The sequence below is a fragment of the Mauremys reevesii genome, linkage group 3 (assembly GCF_016161935.1).
Source record: "Mauremys reevesii isolate NIE-2019 linkage group 3, ASM1616193v1, whole genome shotgun sequence".
NCBI classification, from domain to species: Eukaryota; Metazoa; Chordata; order Testudines; family Geoemydidae; genus Mauremys; species Mauremys reevesii.
Window position 1 is genome coordinate 88,387,729 of NC_052625.1, and position 23,126 is coordinate 88,410,854.

The 23,126-nt window shown below is 41.9% G+C and overlaps 1 long non-coding RNA gene across 4 annotated transcripts in view; it reads left to right on the top strand.

Annotated features, from left to right (window-relative positions):
* The window catches only part of LOC120400034, a 41,652-nt gene extending 20,744 nt beyond the window's left edge, over nucleotides 1-20,908 (top strand). For 2 of the 4 annotated variants that reach the window (XR_005595484.1, XR_005595483.1), the window contains exons 3-7: nucleotides 5,002-5,148; nucleotides 7,361-7,529; nucleotides 7,947-8,000; nucleotides 9,991-10,182; nucleotides 20,224-20,908. This is a non-coding gene — a long non-coding RNA (uncharacterized LOC120400034). Of the gene's footprint in view, nucleotides 1-4,256; nucleotides 4,433-5,001; nucleotides 5,149-7,360; nucleotides 7,530-7,946; nucleotides 8,001-9,990; nucleotides 10,183-16,459; nucleotides 16,571-20,223 lie in introns of those variants that run through there. The other 2 variants (XR_005595481.1, XR_005595482.1) reach the window with 2 other exon arrangements.
* Nucleotides 20,909-23,126: the final 2,218 nt, after the last annotated feature.

Consider the following 23,126-nt stretch of genomic DNA (forward strand, 5'->3'; position numbering starts at 1 on the left):
GGACTATATTAAACTGTCAAACTCTTCTCATTGTTAAACCAAGGTACAAGCAGGATGAAAATCGAGGCTAGACTTTCATACATTTAAATGCTGCTGGTTTGCAGCAAGATGGCCACCAACAGCAGGCAGCTAAAAAGGAAGGTGATAACATTAAAAGCTTCCAAAAAAAACCCCACTTCCTAGTTTGTCTGGAGGGACCAACGCTTTCTCCAGTGCAGAACAATAAGACTGAGGTTATAGAAAATGTTACATTTACTGAAAATCAAATCACACATAACCATCACCCATCAGAACTGATGAGTTCTGCAGAAAGGATGCCTTTCTCTTCAAAAAGAAAATGTGCATGACTCTTTCTGGAGCCTGCCTACACACTGTTAGCATGCATTTCCAGTATCTAGAGAGCTCCTGATGGTTGCTTCCAGCAGTTATGGTCTACTCCTACGTTACTTGTGGGCTGACAGTGGCTAGGAGCCAGGTGGTCAGGCATATGTCCCATAGCCATGCCTCTTTACTTATGTCTAGGGTTGGAGCTCTGTTTTTTGCTCAGACAATAATTTGTACACACTGTCTGCTGTAAGGGCAAAATATTTTCTGCTTCAGACTTGTGAACTTAAAACACTTGTAGGCCTTGTCTCTTAAAAGGCTTTGTAAGCCGCATATGCTAGCAGCAGTGTGTCTTGAACTGGGATGTGGGCAATCAGGCCTGTGGTCAGAGCACTGGCAGTCATCATGCCTAGTGGTCAGTGCAGAGGGTCAGAGTCAGGAACCAGGAGTCAGAGCCAGAGTCAGGAACTGAGCAGATCTGGAGTGGACTGGGCAGGGTAGGAGCAAAGCTGGAAACAAGGCAGGAGCAGAGCTAGAGCAAGGTAGACACAAGAGAGATCACAGCTGCAGGCATGAGCTTTAAGAAGCCAGAGAGCAGTTGTTGTTCGGTTTAAGAGCTCGGCTGTGCTCATAGACTGCACGGACACTGGGCAGGTGCAGCTGCAAGTCTTCATTCCTGACACACTGGTATTTCATGAAACCAGGAAGGCACAACTCACACGGCAACTGGCAAATACACAGTGTGCGCTGGAGGCACGTTTCATTGTCAGAGCTGGGTGGATAATGAATATTCAGCAAGTAATTTATTTGAAGGGAAAAAAAGTCTCACAATTTATTGAATACATGATTCAGTGAATGTTCTCCCAGCTCTCTGCAGAGGAGAGAAATGTATGTCTGAGTAAAAAGATGCTCAAAGTAGGGTCACACTGTCAGATTTCAGTTATTTATTTTGTTCTCTTTTGTACGCAAGGATACTGAAGTCGCTTTCTCAGTTGCAAAATCGTCTGGTTTAACTGGAAGCCTCACAATATTTGGTGTCTTTTCTTTTTAACCCAGCTCCTGGAGTCAGGTGATTGAGAGTCTTGGCTTTCATTAAAAAAATATAAATTTCTAGCCCTCCTGCCAGAGGAAAAAAGCTTGAAAACATGATCTCTAAGGGCTTAAATAACAGAAGGGAAATAACCCTTCTCTTCCCAAAAGTCAATATTTAAAAGAAAAAAAACTCATGATTTTTAAAATAATCTCAGAATTGGGGAGGGGCCTTACTCAAGAGTTTTGAACATCTGCAGTTGGCAATGCTGCTTTATATCAGATGAACCAGGATCTGGGCTTATTGTATTTAAAGCTCCAAGCCACAATTAAGATGACTTCTAGTCCCAGAAATATAAACAAACTAAGCCATCTAGCAGATCCTTTAAATACTGGGCATAGGGATAATCCAACACAAATATTGGTGCTAATTGTTTAATATCAATTTAATTTTAATAATTTAAAATGAATGTTATCCAGCAAACTTCCAAGCTCAACTTGTACCACCTGTCAGGAATGAAGAAGAAATATGTCAGTGTTTATGCTGTTGAGGAGGATTGGTTAGAGGTAAACTATTCCATTTACCTGCCAGCTTCCCATCATCCTATTACTTAGAGGTACCTGAAAGTTTCTAGTCATATCTACTCATATCTGTCATGTCTCTCATCTGTCCCTCATTCCAAAAGATCTCCTTCATATGAAACCTAAATTTATCTGCATCCTACACAAAATTGGCAGTGTTGCCTGTCTGTTAATGAGAGAGGCCAGATTCTTACTCACAATGACACCGTGACTACTGCCACTGGACTACATACAGAGCGAGTGCTACTCAACGTGAGGGAGGGTAGCAGTTTTGGATGCAAAATGCTTCTCTCCAGTGCAGAACAATAAGACTGAGGTTATAGAAAATGTTACATTTACTGAAAATCAAATCACACATAACCATCACCTTTCTGGTCCATTATTTGTCCAGCGCCCCCCATTTTTGAAGTTTGTCCCACATTTGGACATTGGCAGGCTCAGAATAAGCCCTAGCAGCTGGGATGGGGGTACGGTAGTATGATGCCACAGGAAAGAGAATGCTCCTAAAATCTGTGCAGTACATTTGTATTTATACCTTCTGTATCTATAAGACATGAGAACAGACTTCAGAAGCTTATTTTTTAAGGAATTATGCTCTGTGGCTCACCAGCTACCTGGTATTGGAAGAGAGCTACTGTGGACTATGAAAATGCACTGAAAAGCGGATGTAGCAATTGGTGGCACTGAAAGAAAGAGATGCAGAAGAATGATAGGTAGGAATCCCTGGATGTCACCCAGTATCCATAAAATTCCATGGGATTCTCTCTGTTGCTTCAATAGGCTTCAGATCAGGCCCTAAATGAGTTGTTTAGTGATAATTAAGCTATAGTACATAAAGATGCAGATGAATAGGAAGAGATTCAGTTGAATTGTCATTGTCTCCTTGTCAGATTCCTTTCACCTAAATTTTCCATCTCTCTGGAGAAGATTTTCCACAGTCGTGAATGAAGTGAGGAGAACATCAAGCTAAGCAAAGGCCAGTGGAGTTATATCCAATTTACAGATTAGATTGTTTTGAACTCCTTTTCCAGGCTCCAAATCATATCCATAAGACTGACCTCATCCAAGAGCCAGCCCACTTGTTTACAATTACCCAAGAATGTTTCATAATAGCTCTAAGAGAGACAAGGTGGGTGAGGTAATATCTTTTACTGGACCAAATTCTGTTGGTGAAAGAGACAAGCTTTTGAGCTTACACAGAGCTCTTCTTCAGGACTGTCTTTACGTTATAGCTCTGACAATAGTACCATTGGAAGGTACTATAGAAATGCTGGGAAGAATTACAAAGTATTAATATCATTAACAGAGCATTGTAACCCTATTTAATGTTGGGATTGATACTCACTTTGTGGATTTTGGAAGTTATATTTCTTTGTATCTACTTCAATAGCACGAAAAACTCTATTCAAATTACATTCAAATACGTAGACAAACACAAGGAGAGTTCTTAAACAACCCTTATAAAAACCCATTAACAGGTCAAAGAGATTTGTTTAGAATTTAAGCTATGTTCTGTGAAATCCCAAGAAATAGCAATAAGCAACTAATTCAAATTAATTAACCAGGATTCTATAACACTGGTACATATCGTATATTTAAAATGTACTGGGACTGTGTGATTTGCTACTTAAATGTTTATCCGGGAAGCATTAAATATTCTTCCATAAATCTCAGAAGTAATTCATGAAAGCTGTATGTAAAAAATGGAAGAACAGCTTGCCTCAGCTTTTTATCAGACATTCAGAGGCTAAATCCTGAAGTCCTTGTTCAATTTTTACTCAGTCCTTGTTCGGGCAAAGCTCCGGTTTATTTCACTGGAGAGTTCTGACTGAGGGAAAACTGAGGGCACAGCTGTGGCTTTGCCACGAGTAGTGAGTCAGAGATAACACATAGCTGCACAGTCTCTGGAAAAGATCAGGAACCAAACTTTGACTCTGACTCATAGTCTGGTCCCTGGTAATGTTGAATTTGGGATGAATTTGGAAAATAGTTTTGGTTAGAAAAGGAAAGAAAGGAATCAAAATATTTTGTTTCAACTGTTTCACTTAAAAATATTTTGATTTGAAACAATTTCAATTTTAAATCTGGACAGACTTTTTTAAATGTACAAACAAGGGTGAAAAACACTCAAAATCAAAATGAAAAACTCAATATTATTCTGAGTAGATGAATGAATTTTTAAAAATTGTTTTGGGTTATCTCAAAACATTACAGTTGGGGAAAAAACCATATTGAAACTAATTTTCTGATTCAATGGTTTTTTTTATTTTTCAGTTCAGAAAATCCATTTTTCACTCTGTCTGCTTCAGGGGTTAGATTACACCACACCTATATCTGATGCAGATTACTCTCCACTCTGTGCTGGCAAGTGAGTTGTGGGGAAGAGCCAAGGCATTGTTCACTCTACCAGCCCATCAGCTCCCCACCAGCTATGCCAGAGGAGAAGAAGTGGGTCTGTTGAGGCTGCTCTATATGCCATACCACTACCTGTGATAGAGTGAGTTACAATCATAAAATCATAGCATATCAGGGTTGGAAGGGACCTCAGGAGGTCATCTAGTCCAACCCCCTGCTCAAAGCAGGACCAAACCCAACTAAATCATCCCAGCCAGGGCTTTGTCAAGCCTGACCTTAAAAACCTCGAAGGAAGGAGATTCCACCACCTCCCTAGGTAGCCCATTCCAGTGCTTCACCACCCTCCTAGTGAAAAAGTTTTTCCTAATATCCAACCTATCCATCATAGGTAGTATGTCTGGTGTTGATACGGCTGGTGATGAGATGTGGGCAGCAAGACTGTTTTAATCAGACACTTATTCGGGAGTATCCATTTCTACTCCAAATATAGACTCAAGGTCCTTCCCTACAGCAGTTTAATGGATTAAAGCCCTGCTTCAGACTGATGCACTTTAGTTACGGGATTTGCACATTTACATAATTACACTAGGGCAAACTTCCTTATTGTGGTTAGGAACTTAGACTGTAGAGATTGTATCATGTGTCTCACTCCGAAGATGGCACATTTCCACTCCTAAACATACTGATTATCTCTGTTCCTCCCCCCTGAAGTACAAGAATCTTTGTCCAGGAGAATGCAGCCTTTTAAATTCTAATGTACAAGCTGAAGGAGAAAAATCATTTACAATTGGAAGGCAAATGACTACTCCCTGACCTTGCTGAGCCCCACCCTGTCCAATGGAAACCAAGATAATAGAGGTATGAATAGATTATCTAGTGAAAGATGCTTGAAAAGCCCTCTGATAATCATCCATTGAGCAAACAGTGGTGGGAAGGAGCTTGTATGTGAGACTCTGCAGAACTGAGCTGATTGTTAGCTTAGCTTAGCCAGGTAGTGTCTCAACAGAGACATCCCCCTCCAATGAACCCTTAATCTTTCCCTTAATATGGAATCCAAGCTTTGGCCTAATAAATTTAAAGGTCTCTGTAGCGAGGAGGTATGGCCTCCCTCAGAGGCAGAAGCAGAGGGAACGCCGCAAGCTGCCTGGTGGGCAGAGCCAGGAGGACCACCCTCTGCACACTGGAAGCAGGGGGGTGGGACAGGAAGGAGAATTATAAAAGGCTGGGAGGCAGCTCTGGAGCAACTGCAAGTGAATCATCTAACTGGAAGGGACCTCGAGAGGTCATCTAGTCCAGTCCCCTGCATGCAAGGCAGGACTAAATATTATCTAGACCATCCCTGACAGGTGTTTGTCCAACCTTCTCTTAAAAATTCCAAGTGATTGGGAGACTGTGGAATCTCCCAGGCAATTTATTCCAGTGCTTAACCATTCTGACAGGAAGTTTTTCCTAATGTCTGTCTGTTACAGCTGCCTCCCTGCTGCATTCCTTTTTTTGTTTTCCTCTCTGTGTGGCCGCCCCTCCCGGCCATGGGGCTAGCAAGAGTCATAGCCTGGCCCTGCTCAGTGGAATGGCCTTTGCAGACTAACCGGAGCCATTGCTCTGCTTCCTTTGTTCAGACCTGGGCTCGGTGTAGGGGGCACTGCCCAAGAATGCGAGACCTTATATGGCCACATAGCTGAGCATGTAAGTCATGCCTGTGACTTAGGACTAGCCCGGACACGTCTGTGCACACCTGAAGACTTTTCCCTGCTTTCTCTCCTCCCCTCTAACAAGGGGAACCAATCAAAGTTACTGGCGGGAAACTGCCTAAGTCTGCCTATATAACCAGACATTTTCTAAGCAGACCTCGGAGAAGGTCCTTGCTTTGCCACCTGGTCTGATCAGCTAGGGGTCTTTGGGAGGCCCTCTCCCCGCTCTCGTTTGTTTTTGAGCGTACCCCCGTTTTTAAACTCCCCTCCCACGAACAACGAATTTTGCCTGGAGATCTCCTGATTATTGTGAGCAAATTGAGTCCTCTCTGCGTCCTCTCTGTGTCCTCTGATGCTGCTGCTGTGCCTGCCCCTGCTGTTGTCCTGGGGATTGGTAAGAACTCTCTCTTGCAGACCCTCCCTGTTCTAGCTGCTGGCTTTTCTTTCCCCAACAGACAGACCCAAGTTAACTCCTTGGTCTGCATCTGTAATCTGTTTCTGGTTCTGCAGCTCCTTTGCTGCTAGAAATAAACCTGTGCCTCCCTGGATTCTATCCTGGGCAGCTCACTTGCAGTTGCTCCACTGCTGCAGCCACACCCTTGGAGAACCACCCCTAGTATAAGGTGCACTCATTAGGTTAAGTTAGGTTTAGCATTATACTCTGTAAATTAGGCTTAGAGAATTGTTGCATTATGTTTTGTTACTTGCTAATTTGTGTAGTCTTGGTTAAGTTAGATCATAGATAAGATTTTGCTGTGTTTTGCATAATTGTGGTTAAGTCTGTCTTTCCACTGCAACCCCAGCTTCTTTGTGTCCCTCTGACTCCTTACAGTCTCTATGTTCTCTGTGTCTCTCTAAGTTTAAATCTCCCTCTGCTCCACCATGTGCCCCTCTTCCCCCATCCCAATCTAGCATAAAACCCCATTGGTTACTTTTTTCTCTCTGATACACCTCACATTCTACATTTACCCCACTGTGACACATTTTTACCTAAAATTGTTTGTTATTTAACATATTTTTCCATAACTGCTAGTTGGTTATATGCTGCTGTGACACACCTTTCTACATAGGAATTGTTAGCTACCTGTTACATTTATACCTCAGTGTTAATTGTTTACCAACTGTATTATACCCCACTATTGAAACCCCCTATACTGTTCACCAAAAGAAACCCCTCCCCAATTGTCTACCTTAACAAACCCCACACCCCTCACTATTGAATTTTCCCTGTTTTTGCATTTTCTTAATAAAGTTTATTTTGCACCCCACCCGTGTGGTAATTGCTCCCCAAGATCCCATATACCTGCTGGCAGGGACAATGTCCACCCTAAACCGCCCTTGCTGCAATTTAAGCCCATTGCTTATTGTCCTACCCTCAGAGGTTAGGCATCTTCTCTGCTGCTGGAGAAGGATGACGAGGAGAACTGTGGCTGTGCCAAGGGCATGTATGAGCCTTCAGAGAGCCCTGCAACTACCAATGCTGAGGAGCTGCTACTGCTACCCTTGGCCATATATCCCGGGGAGACTGAGGACAACCACCGGACCCAGGTACCTCCAAAGGGAGAGTAGGAAGCAGTCCAGGGAAACCAGGCAACTGTCTGGTTAAGAGCTGGCTGGCGAAAAGGTCAGCATGTTGTGGGTGGATCCCCGCTGATCCAGTGGCAGACCACTCCACCACTGTTAGGGCTCTGGGCTGGGACGTAATGGAGTTGGGATGGTCTGTGTCCCCTCTGCCACTCGACCTCCTTAGGTCAGGGGGCCTGCACCCCTTAGCGACCCCTCCCTGAGCTCCATAGACTGTGCGTGGCACCCACCCCAGCCAGAACCCTGCTTAAAGGCAGGGTGAATAAACTGCTGTAGCTCTGCCTGGTTGCAGGTCAGAGCCCACGCTGTTTATGGCCTCGCCCTGCTTGAAGGCAGGGGCCCCTTGAGAGCTGCTAATTCCCCCCTTTTTTCCTTTGCAAGGAGGAATGGCCTGCCTCAGAAGTGGAAGCGGAGGAACAGCCACGCCAGCTTACAGTATCCAATTGTTTATTACAGTATCTAATTGTTTATTGTGGTAGCTTTCATCAATTACTTGTGGGATACGTGGAAGGACATTTAATGCTTCCTGCTGATAAATTTAGATAGCAAATCAGACTTTCCACCACATTTTCAACATATATATGCAAGTGTTATGGAATTGCCATTAATTTGGATTAAGAATTTTTTAATTCTGTGGTGGACAGCCAAAGTTATTCCCCCCCCCCACAAATTAAAATAGATATAATGAAGAAAGGCATAACAACCTAAGAGAATTAATTGGATTCTGCAGCAGACTGTGACAAGCTGTCCAACACACATTCACAACGTCTGCTCTGCTTTTACAAGCTAAAAGCCACGGACTCTGCAATTTATTGCTGCTTCTTGAGGTTGAAATTAAAGAGAGTATTAATGTTAGGAGGAAAATATATTAGCCAAAATACTTGCTGGAGATGTGAGATCTGCTTTTTGGCACAGATCAATAACCAGAAAGCCCAAGGCAGATAGTTATCGGAGTATGGAATTAATACCTATAAGAATCAAAAATAAGTGTTGCCCAGAGATTTCTTTCCCTCCCTATAACCGTGTGAAAAATGTAGCCACTGGGTCCCCATTGAAATATTGGCTTCAGTTAGATGAAAATTTGGATTTGCTTTTATTTAATTTACAGTAACTATCCTGAGGCAATAAAAACTGCAAACAACTAGTGTATTTTTTGTTGTTGTTGCTACAACAGCATTACCTTTAAGGCAGTGGTTCCCAAACTGGAGTTTGCGACATGTATTGGGGGTTCTCAGAAAAAAATTCTGTAATGGCAAACAGAGCCATTCCTAGGGACCCCGGGCATGGAGGCCAGCAGCCTGATCCCCATGACTTCCTGGCAGAACAAGTTTAAGCTTTGTTGTAGTCATGTGTTGTTTTCCTGGACTGCTCAAGACCCAAATGCTTGTTGGAGGAACTCTTTAATTGAGCTGGCTTCTTAAATACCTTCATGCTGTTTCACATCTGATACTCCTTGATGAAACATGTAGGAGGCTTAATCAAAGTGATATGAGCTACAAAAGTGAAATCTTGGAAGAGTATTGCTGTTTTCATAATGTAATAAAATTAATAATGTAATTAATAATAAGTAGTGTGTAATAAGCATGTCATTAAAAAAAACCAAATAATTTCCAAGATCACTGCTTCTATAATTTATGCTCAGCTAAGGGAGAAAATCCCTGGAACTATTCATTTTTAGGAGGAGGTTTGAGAGATTTGATATTTTTGTGAAAGGGGTTCACAGGTTGTTAAAGTTTTGGAACCACTGCTTTAAGGACTCAAACTTGGGACAGGAATCGTGACTTGCTGTGGTTTGTGCAACACCTAACACAGCTGGGCCCTAATCTTGTTTGGGTCCTGTGGGCACTGCTGTAATATGTATGATTAATAATTAAGGTTTTCTGGCAAAGCTAAGTCATTAATGGTACATCATGGCCATATTCATTGTCCCCTTCTGGAAATGGCTGAGGATCATGTGTCCCAGATGATTTGGTCATCTGTTTTCAGCACCATTGCTGAGTTACTTCTCGATTCAGATGGAGATCCTAGCAGGGATAAGAAGAGTTACTGTTGAGCGTCTCTATTCCTTTCTTTCTGAGAACTCCAGAGGGTAGGATGGGGCACTTGCTCATCTTCCCCAAAGGCTCTTCTATGCTGGGTTCTACAGGGATCCATTGGGTGATGCCTCTTATTCAATGGGGACATGAGGCCATTCGGAGAGCTAGTGAGATGTGGGTTATGGTGTCTTCAGGATGCAGATGGCGCATGGTTTTCCGTTTCTTTCATCTCACCTTGTCTTTGTGGTTGAACAAATTTACCCAGTGCCTAACAGAGATGGCATTTGGATGAAGTGTAGTTGGCTGAGACAAGGTTGAAGCCATTTAAGTAATTTAGAACTTATTACAGTTGATTTGATTGGGAAATTTGTTCACCATTTGTGATACAGGTTCACAGTTTGGTGGTCTTGTTGGATTCCCCACACACCCTGCCTAGTGCTTCTGTATAACCAGATAAAGAAACAGCTGTGGCCAGGAACATATGTTTTCATTTGTATTTGGACAGAAGATTGTGAACTTTTCTTTTGGATGTGGATCATGAATCTGTCACCTTGAAACAGACTTTGGGTAATGTTCTCTAGGTAAGTCTGCATCTGAAGATGATTTACAAATGGCAACTAGTGCAGAAAGTGATGGTCCTCTTATTTAGCAGAGAGCACCTTATACCTGTGCTCCATGATCCATACTAGCTAAAAACTCATTTTCAAGTCCAAATGTCACACATTTAATGTGTAGATTGTAAAGTGCTTTGCAAAGTAGAGAAGCATCCTCATTTTACAGGTGGTGAAACAACTGCCAAGGTCACCCAGCAGGCTATGGGGTGACCTGGGAATAGAACCTTGGTCTTGAGAATCCTAGTTCAGCATGCTTGCTAGTATGCCACACTGTCAAGGTATTGTGTTATGTTTTTAAAGTCCTGAGTAGTTTTGATCCTGACAACCTGCTCGACCTTCTCTCCCTTTGTGTAGTATCTTGGCAGTTAAGAATTGAGGAGCTTGAGTTAACTGTGTCTTGGTTTAAGTAAAATTAAGCTGCTGACAATGGCTCCTCAGTAAATGGCCTTTGAGGCCAGAGCTTGCATCTTCCGTTGGTCCAACAGAACCCAAATCTGTTGACTTTTAGGGTATGCAGCAAAGAATTTCCCCATGCTTTTGGGAAATGGAGATAGGGGGAGTGTAAATGTATTAAAGGAGCAGTGTTTATTAATCCTGAAATAGAGAAACAGACATCCCTGAGGAAGACATTAATATACTATTATTTGGATGATTTTGTATGATTTTTTGTTGTAGTTTGGTGGAAATGTGCCCAAAGTGGAAAGATTAGCACATTACAGTAACTCCTCACTTAACGTTGTAGTTATGTTCCTCAAAAATGCGACTCTAAGTGAAACAATGTTAAGTGAATCCTATTTCCCCATAAGAATTAATGTAAATAGGGGGGGTTAGGTTCCAGGGCAGCTTCCCCTACTCTGCAAGCACCAGGGGCAGGGGGCTTTAGCCTCAGCCCGTCCACTCCACCCCTTTCCCCAAGCCCCCACCCTTAACCCACCTCTTTTCCTCCACCCACCTCCTCCCCCTTTACTTCGCATGCTGCATCCAGGCTCCTCCCCCTCCCTCCCCTCCCTTCTAAATGCCGCAAGCCAGCTGATTGCTGCATTGGGGAGGGAGGAGGGAGGCGCACTGAGTCCTCCCCACTCCCTCCTGCCCGGGGCAATCAGCTGGCTTGCCATTTTCGGGGGGGAGGAGCGAGGACTTGGCGTGCAGGCTCCCCCTCTCTCCCCTGCCACCCGAGCGCCGCAAGCCAGCTGATTGCCCTGGGCAGAGGAGGGGAAAGGCGCTGATCCCTGGGGTCTGCCAGCAGGCAGGAGGCGCTGGAGGAGGGAGGGGCATAGGGAGGCTGCCAGCTGTGGAGACAGCAGGCAGCCAAACAACGTAAGAGTGGAGCATTACACAACTTTAAATGAATAAGTTCCCTAATTGATCAGCAATGTAACAATGAAACAACGTTAAGCGGGACGACTTTAAGTGAGGAGTGACTGTATTTAGAAATGCAAATAAAGTAGCCACAATGTCTGTCTCTAACTATCACCACCATCAACAATACACTTAAACAGTGGAGGTCCATAGCACTGAATGTCCATTACCGCACTGCACAGCTTTATTCCAGGAGTCTAAGAGCTCCGCAGGGCTATCGTTGATTTGGTGCAGCCAGGTTAATTGTCAGTGACTGCGTGACTGGGCAGTGTCCCCTCCTGACTTCAGGTTTGATCTACAGGGCTCAATATGTGAGGACTTTGCTCCTGAGGCGGGCAATATGACCAAAAAGGGCCAGCAGGCTTCAGTCCTCTCAACAATACAGTTCTCAGTGGTATAGCCCTATTACTGATAAAAATCAAACCATCTTATACCCAGTAGTTGCTGCTGCCTCCAACCTCCTGGTGTCTTGTGTAACATGGACGCTGCTTAAACTTCTAATTAAGAGGATCAAAGTATGCAGGCTTGAGAAATCTGTACTTTTGTATATAGTTTCACCTTCTTTTGGCTCCAGACTCTATGCAGATCCTTCATGGCTGAGGTTGCTAAATCAGGGAGGAGGGATAGCTCAGTGGTTTGAGCATTGGCCTGCTAAACCCAGGGTTGTGAGTTCAATCCTTGAGGGGGCCACTTAGGGATCTGCAGCAAAATCAGTACTTGGTCCTGCTAGTGAAGGCAGGCTGGACTCAATGACCTTTCAAGGTCCCTTCCAGTTCTAGGAGATTGGTATATCTCCAATTATTACCCTTTTAGTTCTCCTTAGGAAGTCTGCCTGGCTGCACCCGTTTGAGGACAGCATACTGCCTAGACAGAGGAAGTTATTTACTATTTCCATGGTTTGTCTGGAAGCACAGATGTCTTGTATCCCAACTTTTGTGGCAATGCTTTATGTTTTTGCCCAAGAAACCCTTATCGCAAGCGCAGCTTCCTTGTGATGGAAGCTCTCTAGTTGAGCTTTGACAATGTTTTTTTGCATCCCAATCAAAGAGAGCACAACTAGGGTGACCAGATGTCCCAATTTTATAGGGACAGTCCCGATATTTGGGGCTTTTTCTTATATGGGCTCCTATTACCCCCCACCCTGATTTTTCACACTTACTGTCTGGTCAATCTATTGGTAACAGAGGTTTAACTGACAGTTAGACCCATGTTTGTGGAGATACATTCAAGGAGTCAATCCATTGTGCAGCAGAACAGGGCTGGGGCCAAGACATATCCTTGCTTCACCCCAGATTGGTGTGAAACCTGTCAAACCTATGGGTCCCCCAATGCAACCTTGCCCCTGAGTCATTATTTACATCATGAATTAGCCTTAGGAGGACGTGTGGAATGCTGATGCCTCATGGGGCCTTTCACAAGGCAGCACTATTGACAGAGTCGAAGGCTGCCTTTAGGTCCAAGTTTGCTGCTCTCAAAGGCCAGTTAAATTCATGCACAACAATGAGGTGTAGCAAATCAAAATTAGGATGTGGTGAATTATTCTAATACCTAGGGATACAGGATGCCTCCGAGGATCAGATCTGATTCTGAAATGATCAGAGTACTCGCAACCCTCATGACTTGAAGGTGTACAGCATGCTCAGACTGAGGCCATTAATTAGCACATTGTAGGGAGCACAGCTCACACATGACATGTCAGAGTGAAAATGAACATTTGGTTTAGACAGACATGTTAACTGAGCAGCAGAAATCAGGCCTGATTGTCCTCTCACATATGGACAGCAGAAGTCCTCTGGCTAGAAACAGTTTCCCCTCCCTCTCACCCCCTCACATTCCTCCAATGGGTTATCTCAGTATAAGGTGCATTATAATAGGATTTCTGAGGAAATGCTTATGTTGAAAAAGTTAGATAACCAAGGAATATTTGAGTTTTGAATATGTCCAATGACCTAAAATTGTGATCCTCTAATAGCCAACTGGCAACCTATATAAAATGAGTTGATGGTCCATGTGCAATTCATATTGCAAAGGTGTTCACCTCTTAAATAACAGTAATGCTAATTGGTATGCTTTTTATGGGGTGTCTCAGTATAGAATCCAAGGATTGAATGAGTCTGTAGAGTATACAGACCCTCATCCCAATAGATCAGAGTTGAGGCCTACAGATGGGGCAGTGTGGAGAAAACTTCATTTACTGCATTTTTTTGAGGCTAAAGGATTTCTTTCTCTATGGCTTTGAATCAGCACCTTTCACTACACAATAAGTTTAAAAAAATCAAAGTTTAAGAAAAAAGCAACAGAGTCCAAACATATCTCAACCCTACATCACATTTAGTATTTTCTATTTGTTTAGCAACTTAAGCTCTCATCCTTCAATGGGGTCTGGTAGAGCAGATTCCAAAATTCCACACAAGGGGGGTGGGGAAAGCTACCTGCCTGATTTTTTAGCATCACAACAGCAAGTTGTAAATGATGTCTGAAAGAAACATATCCCTGTCTGCCCAATTCCCAGAGAGCTACAGGCAGCACTTGACAGTCACTGCAGTGCTGTGCTATTTCAGTAATATTTCACTCAGACATTTTCAGCAAAGCCCAGTAAGACAAGAGATTTACCACAATCACAAAAAAGGTGGCCAGAAAAGAGAGTATCTCCCCAAGAGCTAGCCTGTGAGCATGTGTAATTCCATGGGAAAGTTAATGATAGAAAGGTAAGGGAGGTATCATTTGATTCATGAACATGTACAGAATCATAATTTCAACGTTGTCACCCTCTTTAGTGTGGCTGGATGGAGTCACTTGCCCCCCACCCTCCCAGCTCCAGGTCCTCCAGTTGGTGGAAATTTTGATAATATAGTGTCATCAGAAAGGGGTTGTATTGAGTATCATTTGAAAGTCATTTCGCCCACGAACACAATGGTGCCAAAGATAACAAACCTAGAACAAATATTTATAGATAGATAGATAGATAGAAAATATTTTTAAAAATCAACTTTTTTAAAATTCTATTTTAACACAGGCATGTCAAACATGCGGCCCTCACAGAGTTAAATTGTGGCCCTCAACAGACAGTGCTGTTGTCAGTTAATGCTCAGAACATGATACCTGCGGATACTGTATGGAATATGAGTGACCATTTATAATATTACCGATACCAATTGTGATGGACTAGATCACAGAACCCACCTTGGGAGCTACCACCTGATGTGCCAAGACTACTTCTGCCCCCATTTTCCCCGCCAGGGACCCCAGCACCCTGTCTTGCTGAGCCAGACACACCCATCTGCTCCAACACAGACCCAGGGTCTGAATTACTTGCCCCAAAACTGCAGACTTAACTGAAAGCAGCTTACAGAAGTGTTCTTGTCTTTAACACTCAGATGCCCAACTCCCAATGGGGTCTAAACCCAAATAAATCCGTTTTACCCTGTATAAAGTTTATACAGGGTAAATTCATACATTGTTCACCCTCTATAACACTGATGGAGAGGTATGCACAGCTGTTTGCCCCCCAGGTATTAACACATACTCTGGGCTAATTAATAAGTAAAAAGTTATTTTATTAAATACAGAAAGTAGGATTTAAGTGGTTCCAAGTAGTGACAGTCAAAACAAAGTGAATTACCATAGAAAATAAAATAAATCACACAAATCTAAACCTAATACAGTATTACAACTGAATACAGGTAAAAACTCACCCTTAGAGATGTTTCAATACATTTCTTTTCTCAGACTGGACACCTTCCAAGTCTGAGCACAATCCTGTCCCCTGGTACAACTCTTATTCCAGCTCAGGTGGTAGCTAGGGGATTCCTCATGATGGCTCCTCTTTTGTTCTATTCTACCTACTTATATATCTTTTGCATAAGGTGGGAATCCATTGTCCCTCTGGGTTCCCACCCCTCCTCACTGGAAAAGCACCAGATTAAAGATGGATTCCAGTTCAGGTGACATGATCACATGTCACTGTAAGAGAGGGTGACCAGACAGCAAGTGTGAAAATCGGGACGGGAGGTGGGGGGTAATAGGAGTCTATATAAGGCAAAGACCCAAAAATCGGGACTGTCCCTTTAAAATTGGGACATCTGGTCACCCTACTTTAAGACCCCCAAGCCTTCATTCATCCCAGCCTGACTCACAGGAAGGCTTGCCTGCAAACAGGGCCATCCATAGTCAATTGTCCTGGTTGATCGGAGCCATCAAGATTCCAAACCACCATTCATTGCCCACACTTTGCATAATTACAATAGGCCCTCAGAGTGTTATTTCATATTTCTAGTTTTAGATATAAGAGTGATACATTTATCGATATAGGATGAACACACTCAGTAGATTATAAGCTTTGTAATGATACCTTACAAGAGACCTTTTGCATGAAGCATATTCCCGTTACATTATATTCGCTAATTAGCATATTTTATAAAATCATATAGACTGCAATATCACACCAATATTATAAAATTGCAATAATCTTATATAAAATATGCCATGTAAGGAATCAGTGGGAAAGTTATGATTCGCTAAATATAATCACATTTATATATATGTATCCTCTTTGTATTGAGTTATAAATATGTATGGTATATCTGTATTTCAAACTTGTGCTGTGTATCTGGGTGACATCCCCAGACAGATTATCATTCGCATTAAACCTGCTCCTGCTTGATGGCCCATCAAGGAAATCAGCTATACAATGAACCTAATGAAAGAAGCCAGGGTCTATGCCTATGAGGCAGCAGGACATGTAGGGGCATGCCTGTGGACAGGGGACTCCCAAGTACTTTTTTCCTGCCCATGTGCTCTTAGCTTATCTTTGGGACAGAGGATGTACAAGCCACATGGCAAAGGATATAAAATAGCAGCTGCATCTTCTCCATTTTGTCTTCAGTCCTGCTTCTTACCTCTGGAGTAACGTCTCTACAAACTGATCAGAGGACTGACAGACCCCCTCCAAACTTTGGATGTGTTCCAGAGGGACTCTACAAGCCAGCCAGCTCACCAATGCAGCTAAGAACCTGATATGTGGACTCTGAAGTCTTTTGTGTGTGTATCTGATTGCCTCGACTATTTAATAATTCTCTTCCAGTTCTTTTCTTTTTTTTATAAAAACCTTTAGTTTTAGATATTAAGGATTGGCTGGCAGCCTGGTATTTTGGGTAAGATCCAAACTAATATTGATCTGGTAATGTGGCTGGCCCTTTGGGGATCAGAAGAACACTTTGTCTAGTGAGCAGAGGTTTTTAATAATTCCTCACCTTACTGGACCTATTTGCTGATTGGGAACCAGAGAACTGGAACGCAATAAAGGGGGATGTGATATTTCTTTTTTTAGCTTTTTGATAACCAGGGTGGGAGATCAAAAGCACAAACTACAGTGTTAACCACCAGTTTTGGAAGAATCTGCTCTCGTTTTTGCAGCATGCTCTGACCTTAGCATTTTCAATGTGGGCTATCCTATGTACCTTGGGTCACAACCTGATTGATTTTATTTTAATGTTACAAATTACTATAAATGGAAGATGTGTTTCAACTTGATTTGCAATCATTGGCAAAAAAGTGGTTCAGTGGTATTTATTATCAGCTTTGCTCATAATGCCAAAAGAGTGTTAACAAGGCACTGGTTAAGATGTCAGTATCCAGTTAGAAATTACTGGAATCCATCTGCAAACAGTATGCACATAGTTACATAACATAACATAATTAATTCCAATCTCAAAATAATTGGTACAGTAATACATGAAGATGGTTGAGTTTTTGCTGCTCTTTATTTGATCTGTCAGGGTTGCTAATTAGAACTTGCACCTCTCAGCACTGAATGACTTTGAGAAATATGTTTTTGCTTTAGATTTAACCAACAATTCTGAAATGATTGCCTGATACCATGCTTAAATAAGATGTGTAGAAAAGTCTGACCCTGGCACATGGGAGGAATTTCTAAAAGGAAACTGGGTTGTTAAAAGATTGCCAGTTGACTTCTGTGCACTTGGTTCAGACGAACCCTGGAACATGAAAACAGAGCACTAAAAGTCATGGGGGATTGGTGGGCATAACACAGCATTCACACCAGAACTCCATTAAATTTCAAATGAAACATTAAGCATGGCTGGGGATGACTTCCCCAAAAGTAACTAAGCACCATCTAGACTCATTAGGTGCTGTTAAATGCCAAGAGGGGGCAATTTTAAAGCTATAGGATGAGCTTACTGGCACTGGCAACCCATTCAAGAATGATGGACCAGAGCTAATTAATATCACGATGAAAGCAGTCTTCAGTGACGAGATAGCTAAATATCAGAGGGGTAGCCATGTTAGTCTGGATCTGTAAAAGCAGCAGAGAGTCTTGTGGCACCTTTTAGACTAACAGACGTATTGGAGCATGAGCTTTCATGGGTGAATACCCACTTCGTTGCATGCATGTAGTGGAAATTTCCAGAGGCAGGTATATATATGCAAGCAAGAGTCAGGCTAGAGATAACGAGGTTAGTTCAATCAAGGAGGATGAGGCCCTCTTCTAGCAGTTGAGGTGTGAACACCAAGGGAGGAGAAACTGCTTTTGTAGTTGGCTAGCCATTCACAGTCTTTGTTTAATCCTGAGCTGATGGTGTCAAATTTGCAAATGAACTGAAGTTCAGCAGTTTCTCTTTGAAGTCTGGTCCTGAAGTTTTTTTGCTGCAGGATGGCTACCTTTAAATCTGCTATTGTGTGTCCAGGGAGATTGAAGATAGCTAAAGAAATCAGTTGAGTGGATATTATGGGTCATGACTTGTATGAAGCCTTCAAAATCCAAGGCTCCATCAATGTATAGGCTCCAATGAAGAACAGGCTAAAGCTGTGCTCGAAAGCAAAGAAGAAAGTCAGAATGAAGGACAGAGCTAACAAAGATGAATTAATGTAACAGAGCTAACCACAGACAGGTCATTGTTTGCTTGTCTCCTGGTCATGTCCAGATCTCAGCGTGATGTTGATCTACATGAGACTTTGGGAAAGTACGAGTTCTCCATGGTATCATGATCAATGTTTGAATGTGTTAGAACAATACATGTGTGCCAGGTGACAAGCAAACTAATACACATCTTGCATGGTCTTCCTAAGACAGCACCTATTGACAATGTGGCCAGTACCATATGCCAGCAAAGGCCTTTCAGTGTAATAGTCATAGATGGCATGGCTCTTGACAAATCAGAAATTAACATCTTCTGCAATTTGGCTAAACACTTCATTCTGAGGCTACCAAGAAAATTCTGGACCTATGATGAAGTCCACTTTGTGTTTGATATGTGTGCAGAGGAATCAATTTAAAATATTTAATAAAAAGAAGCAAGTCTATGGTATTTCACTTGTCCAACACAAAATCATTGACTCAATAAACATCTCTAATGTCACAATGAAGAAGGCACTATCTCATAGTTTCACAAAGGCTGAGTTAATAGCATACATTGTAGGAAAAATGCTCCAGCATGTGAAGAATTGCTTGAAGAATCTTGTCATTGCATGGTGTAGTAAAGCTGATGACTGAGGTTTCAGTGGAGTTTCTTGGTAGTTCCCATGAGGAGGCTGGCACTAAAACTATCTTTTGCTCATGCTGCAAAACGTCTGTTAGTCTATAAGGTGCCACAGGATTCTTTGTTGCTTTTACAGATCCAGACTAACACGGCTACCCCTCTGATACTTAAAACTATCTTGCATGTCATCAGGGCCACAGAGAGGTGCTACTAAACTCCAGAATTTTGCAAAATAACAGATGTTCTAGTGCTTTCTTGGATATGCAACCCAAGACTTCCACGTGATTCTGTTTTTATGCCTGCTGCTGGGGAACAGAATCACTGTACATCCTTCAAAGTTGTGCTCCTATCACTTTCACCATGAAATGCTGCCAGACTGCCAAGTTTTCATGCCCTTTCAGGATATGACACTGCTGGAAGGTTGGCTAGAAAGACCAAGTTATCTTACTGGAAGGCATTTGATTCAGCCTCCAGAGACACTGTCCTTGTTCTGAAGGTACTTGGAATGGCTGAGACTGTCACTGAGGCGGCCATAAATGCACTGGGAGTGTTCTAATGCTGAGTTTACCATTTGAAGACCAACATTACAACACTTGAAGAGCTATGTTGTTGGATATTTTCCAAGAAGCAGACAAATGAAGATGAACTGCCACCAGCAAAGGGCACATTTATACCTGCTATCAAGAGGGCAAATGATCAGGCAATGGAATGGCTCCAGGATGATCAAGTTCATCCAAAGCTACCCTCCCTTACTGGGCATGGAAGGTTCTTGGAGGATGGACTGACCACACCACTTACGTGTGAAATACCATCCACTCCCTAATCAATCCTTCAGCAAATCAAATGCTTGAATGCAAAGACCACATGCTTACAATCTGCAAATGTTTGGCCAGCAGCTTGCCTTGTAGAGAGATGTGAGTGCTGTGCGGATGTGGATCAGTGTGACAACATGTCTAGCTGCGGTGCCTTAGGTGGAGATGACACTGATGATGACTTTGAATGTATGTTTTCAGTCCTATATGTCAATTCCTTAGAATTGCCAAAGATCAATGTCCTTTTCAAGGAAAGCAGTGCATCCCTGTGTTAAAGTATAATTTAAAGCTGATTTTTAAACACTTTTTTCAAATATATATCTATATAATTGTTCTAGGTTTGTCATGTTTGGTACCATTGTGTTCCTGGGAGAAGTGACTTGTGATTGATACTCAACTTGACCCATTTCTGACAACATTGTATTATCAAAATTCCCACCAACTGAAGGATCTGGAGCTTTGAGCTGGGAGAGCAGCAACTCCCTCTCCTTTGCCATACCAAAGAGAGTGATGCCATTGAAGTTATGATTTTGTAGACTGTTTTATGAACCAAATGACATCTCCCTTACCTTTCTACCACTAACTTGCCCCCAAATGAGATTTTACTACATTATGCTCCCATACAAAGCATGACATATGCTCAGATTAACAACAGAACAAAGCAAAAGTGGATGACATCAGTTTTTATTTCAATCACAATAAAAAGAACACAACAAAAGGCTTTGGTGTTTCTTGTATATACGAGCACTGAGTTTTAGAATAATGCAAACTATTTCTGATTTTTTTCCTATATATTTTTTTTAAATACTACCATGCTTTTTGATGGATGAACACTAACTGGTATTTTCTATAGCACATCACATGCTATGAGGTATGAGTACCCACTGCTAAGTGGATAAAAAAGCCTGTGCTGTGCATTAGAACCACAAGTGACAGTGAAATCATGTACTCTCAGAAAAAAGTAGGGCAAGGAAATGGAACAAAGTAAATTCATTTTTGCTACAGTACAATTTAAAGCTGTGACCCACCTGGGATTCTGTTCTATTTGGAACCAGAGATGTATAAATCAGTGTGAATGGCTTCTATTACTATTTAATTGTTCTGCTTGCAGTATGTATAGGTAACACCTGAATTTAAAAAAGTGTGGCCAGTAATTCATGCTTAATTACATTAGAATTACCCATACATGTTATATGATATGAGCTTTCATAATTATACCAGTACTTATCAGGGAATTTATGTGCAGTTAGCTAATAATTCTGCCTGAAAACTGACCATTAACTTGAGTATATTGTCAATTTTTCTTTTTTTAAAAATAACTTGTATTTAACATAATTTTTATTAAACAACAAAGATTTGGGAAATATTCATTTGTAGCCATATTTTATCTGTGGAGCAAACAGTATACTTTTCTTTTAATTCAGAATAAGATCATAAAATATCATAGAGAATGTAATCTTTTTTAACTAAATATGAATTCAGTAACAGCAATAAAAACAAATTATAAAATTAATGGGTTCTACTTAAGCTTATTCAAATGCAATGGAATATAAATTGTGACACTTTCTAAAACTGTTACCAGCTGGTTGTAGCTTCAAAAGAATTAGGAGTAGCAATTCCAGATGTATCACATGTATTGGTATATTCTATATACATCATAAGGGCTTTATTGCAATCCAGAGAACTTTTGTTTATGTCTCTCTCATAAGAACCACCAGTTCCTTCATGAGATTACTCGGACAGGCCTCACAAATGGCTGATGATTTACTCCTGTTTGTAAGATCATTTCAAGGTGCCAAAAACTCTGTGTGCATTGGAAAATGATTTGAATGTATACGTGCTGTAATTGTGCATGAAATTTAAAACTCCCCACACTCCATTTCATTTATTAGTTCCAGTTTAGAAGGATGAGCTTCATATGTTTGCATACACAACAGCAGGCACTATTCACTCCTGGGATGCTGAGGAGTGCAACCCTGTATGGCTAGCTATTGGCTTTTCTCAATAGGAAAAGCGGATACAGTGGATCCTTTCTGCTGCCTACTACTTTTCTTCCACCTCCCTTCCCCAGGCCCCATAACTTAAGCCTTGTCTGCACACCGAGTTGGCACTTGTTTAACTTCAACTATGTCTACACTAAAACTTGTTACGCGGAGGGTGAATATTCCACCCCCCTGCAAGACATAAATTTCATTGACACAAACGCTTGTGTGCACAGTGCTACTGTCTGTGGGAGACCTTCTCCTACAGACATATCTTATGCTGCTCGTGGAGGTGGGGGTTTTTTATGCCGACGGGAGAGCTCTCTCCTATCAGCATGGAGTGTCTTCACCAGACACAGTACTGCTGTGCTGCTGCAGCACTGTATGTAAAGACATGGCCTAAAATTGATTTTTAAACCAGTTTAGTTACAGCAGTGGAAACGACTGCATGGACCCTTTTATTTTGGTTAAACCCAGTTTATTTTGCCTTAGACTTAACGGAAATCAGAGTGTCAACACAGTTTTTTTGCACTGGTTTAACTAAATCAGTTTATGCTCACACCTTAAATTAAACCAGTGCAGCTCTACATGTTGACAAGTCCTTGCAGTGTTTGTCACCCTGAACAGTGCTAATTATTACTAACAAACAAATATAGTAAGGCAAAGAAGAAAACCATTCCCTCTCCAGACTTGTTTCTCTGAGGCCTTTCTAGCTCTCTCTGCCTGTGTTCTTCTCCTTATAGGGAACATAGAACAATGTACTAATTACAGTGGAGTATACATACATACATACATACATACAGCATACAATGAGGCCTTATTCTGGGTCTGGTTCAAAGCCCACTGAATTAAATGGAAATGCTCCCATTTACAGCAATGGGCTTTGACTCAGGCCCTCTGTTTTCAGATATATGCTTGTGACTTCCGCTGCAATCCATGGGAATTGCATGAGAATAACTGAGGGCAACAGACTCATTATAACACATGCATAAAACATATCACTGCTTCAGATCATGGAACACATCGGCAGTCAGCGCAGATGGCAGCCAAAATGTCAGCAGCCAATATTCCTCAGCTCTCTGTAGCTTGAAAGCTTGTCTCTCACCAAGAGAAATTAGTCTAATAAATACTACCTCACCCACCTTGTGTCTCTAATATCCTGGGACCAACGCGGCTACAACAACACTACACATAACAGCTAATATGTCAGTTATTAGATAAAGAGTCCAACTTTCCAAAGCAACTGTTAGAGACAGATC